At 39.4% G+C, this 3,511-nt stretch overlaps 2 protein-coding genes across 4 annotated transcripts in view; one reads left to right on the forward strand and one right to left on the reverse strand.

Moving 5' to 3' along the window:
* Positions 1 to 3,096, reverse strand: part of rnf223 (ring finger protein 223) — a 7,522-nt gene extending 4,426 nt beyond the window's left edge. Inside the window, exons 1-2 of one of the 3 annotated variants that reach the window (XM_008413158.2) lie at positions 2,320 to 3,096; positions 1,925 to 2,025 (exon numbers count right to left, since the gene is read on the reverse strand). The gene's annotated coding sequence lies outside the window, so the exon portion shown is untranslated. Of the gene's footprint in view, positions 1 to 1,749; positions 1,806 to 1,924; positions 2,026 to 2,319 lie in introns of those variants that run through there. The other 2 variants (XM_008413157.2, XM_008413159.1) reach the window with 2 other exon arrangements.
* ptpn11b (protein tyrosine phosphatase non-receptor type 11b) overlaps positions 1 to 3,511 on the forward strand; it is a 90,559-nt gene that overhangs the window by 66,520 nt on the left and 20,528 nt on the right. The window lies entirely within an intron of this gene.

The raw sequence follows: 3,511 nt of genomic DNA on the forward strand, positions 1-3,511 counted from the left end.
TGTGTGTGTGTGTGTGTGTGTGTGTGTGTGTGTGTGCGTGTGTGTGTGTGTGTGTGTGTGTGTGTGTGTGTGTGTGTGTGTGTGTGTGCGTGTGTGTGTGTAAACGTCGCAGGAACACAGGTGTTCTTGTGGCGCTGCCCTCAGGCCTGGTCCTACTCAGCTCCAGGCACAGAGGCTCCATTTGTTCTCCAGCTAATCGCTCCATCTGCCCTTGACATTCCTGCTGCTCTCCCTCTTTATTCCTGAAGCTTGTCGTGCTTCTCAGGGATTAGGACAGATTTTTCTGTGTAATTGTCATGACATCTCATCAGATTCTCTGAAGTTCAGTTCTAAGGTGTGGTCTCTTTTCCTGTGGTAAATGATGAAGCAAAATCTGTTTCCTGAATAATATTTAACTTTCCATAAATAAATGTAATTAACGGTTCTATAAATAAATGAGACTGCAAATGGATTTGGACTGAAACTGAGAAAATATTTCTAGTTTCAGAAACCTTCAAGTTCAAATAACTTAACATGAAATATTGCATATATTTCATTATTGTGGCTTTTTAAACACCCACTAACAGATTTCTGCTGCTAATGTGCTTAGATGTTTCTACGTATATGTTTTCACACGCAAAATAATTAAATATATCTTAGTTGTARTAGGTGAGTTTGTGTGACATGTAAACAGATTTAAAAACTCATCATTAATACCTCTAATTAAAATCTACAGTGCTGGCCTCAGCTTTTAGCCTTTAGCTCGATGTGACCTGGCAGTAACTTAGTAACCACATTTTATCTTGTGGCCAGTGAGGAGGAACACAATAGAAATAAATTCCCTCTTTGTAAAAGTTACATCAACATCTGAAGCTATTGAAAACGGAAGAATGGTGAGTCTGAATCCAATATTTTGTTAAATATGAAATAATTGTCTGAAAGGRACATTTTGCATAAAAAGTAAAGTTTCTCTTTCCTCTCTCAGCACGGATGTCCAAAACAGCCAGAACAAAGAATGTATTATTTTATATAATCATATGTTTTTCATTATTTTATGCATGTCCATCCATGTCAATGTCAAATTTATSTATATAGCACTTTGATAATAGGTGTAAAACTGCACCAAAGTGCTGTACAGGAACGATAATAACACAAATTGATAAAAACAGAGTATCAAAACACTACTTGAAATAAATGCCAAAGAATAAAAATGAGTTGTCATCCAGGATCCTATCAGGAATTACCTCTCAGTCTCAGCTGGAATGAGCCTCAGTGACAAATTGGCTCATTTGTTGGTCCACTGCTAAAGAACTATGAAATAACTTTAAAAATAAAATACTTGTTCTCAAATTGTAATTTATGATTTTCCATTTTATTTCTTAATTTAAAAGACTAATAAAAGTTAAAAGAATAACACATGTTGGTATTGTTAAATATTTCTGATTGTATCTATTTATATCCAGTTTTAATTAAAAACATTTGCTTTATTTGGAACCTCAGCATTCTGTCATTAAGGTAAAATGTCTCGGTGTGGTTTGAAGGTCGAATGTCTGTCTACAAAACAAACAGTTTGATGTAAAAAACCCATTCAGGTCGTGAGCCCCACTGCTTAAAAGAATCTGGAGTCGCTGCTCAAAATGGCTCCCAGACTGATAACTCCTCAGTCAAACATTAACTGAGTTTCTGCTCAACCCAAAACATAAACTTCAAACACTGGGTGGGTCTCTGGCTCCATTCACTCACCTGTTTTTTTCCCCCTGTTCCACTGACCTGTCTGAAAACCAACCCCAGCTCCTTTGGATGCCAGTCAAGGTTGTTTTTTTTTTTTTTTTGTTTTTTTAAGCCTCATCAAGTATTCAGACTTCTGCAGGTTCTTTGAGTTCGTTCCAACTGCCTGTTTCTGTATATCCTGTAAATCCAACTGTCATGCTCAATGCAGCACTACCTGTTCTCAGTTTGCACAGCAAATGAAACCTGATCCACCTGAGGTCTTCAGAGTGAGGGGGTGGACCCGTTCAGATACGAGAGAGCTGAATGTGAGGTGGGCTGTGGCAGAAGCAGAYGGGAGCGAGTGTAAACAAGAAAGACAATACAGGCGAATGAAAGCAGAGACACCAGAGTCCAACATGCAGAACATGAGTCTGCTATGAGGGCTCAGAGTTCATTCTGTTTGATAATCCTGCTATAAAAGTCAAGAACACTCAACAAAGTATTGATGAGGTGCTTAAAAACAAACTAACTCATTGCATGTTAACACAGCTGCTGTTGTCTTAAGGAGTGTTCCTTACTGAGTCAATGTCATAGAAACAGAAGATTTAGATCTGCAGAAGTCCAGTTTACCTGTTAGAGGATGAAGATGTCAGTGGATCTCTTGTTGATCCGTCACCCAGCCTGGCTCAGCTCACTGCCTCTCCACATGGAAACAGTTTATGGACTGGATTCAGAACCTCGGGGAGTTTTAGTTGTTGTTGCTCAGGTTGCTCCTTCTAGTGTGATGTCGTTCTGCGGTTCCGTCTGCGTGAGACAGCGGGCGTTCAGTGCTGGAGGCTGATCCTCCTTCCTCCTCAGTCTGTTGGCCGTTACCACCTGCCCTGTTCTGTCAGCTCCCTTTTTAGCCGTCTATGCAAATGGAAAGACTTGGCCTTGGGGTGGCGCCTGCAGTGGAGGAGGAGAAGGAAGAGGAGCAGGACTGAGTAGAGCTGTACTGATTTCACTCCACTAAACACTCCTCCCATGTTTATACTGTTATAGTTACACCTTTATTTCCACCTTTCATCCATACTGCAATAACTCCAACCCCTGCACAAGCCTGGAGAAATCCTTCAGAATAAATGCTCCTGTCAGTTGCATTTATTTTGTTCAGAACCAGATCAGAACCAGAACTGAACCAGAACTAAACTAGATCAGAACCAGATCTGAACCATTCACACCCAAACTCACCAGATTCTCAGAATGTGGCTTAACGTTTGACCAAAGTCAAACTTTTATTGGAGCCAAGTTAAAGACGCTCCCAGTGACTACCAATAGTTCAAATTTGTCCTCTGTAGAGGACATTTCTAAACTTGATTATCTCCCACCCACTGTATACTACTGAATTAAATCCTTTTGGTATTTACAGAGGACATTTAGGGCTTTTCAAAGATACCAAATGTGAAAACCTTTTTCTCATTCATAAAAATGGCGCCCATCAGTACAAGCACATTTTATGGGAAGAGAAAAGCTAAGTGCATAAAACTTTTATTGTGCAAATTTTGGATTAACATTTTGTTGGCATATTCTAAACAAGTCTCTTAGCASCATATYAAAACATTCTATGAATTATTTTGACTGTATTTTATCGTAGTACTTAAAAGTTTAAAAATTGTCCTCTGTAGTGAACATTTGTAATTATTTTCAGTTTTTTCTGTATCCAAAAACCCATCCATCCATCCATCCATCCATCCATCCATCCATCCATCCATCCATCCATCCATCCATCCATCCATCCATCCATCCATCCATCCATCCATCCATCCACCCATCCATCCATCCA

Source organism: Poecilia reticulata, linkage group LG7, assembly GCF_000633615.1.
Source record: "Poecilia reticulata strain Guanapo linkage group LG7, Guppy_female_1.0+MT, whole genome shotgun sequence".
Taxonomy (NCBI): Eukaryota; Metazoa; Chordata; class Actinopteri; order Cyprinodontiformes; family Poeciliidae; genus Poecilia; species Poecilia reticulata.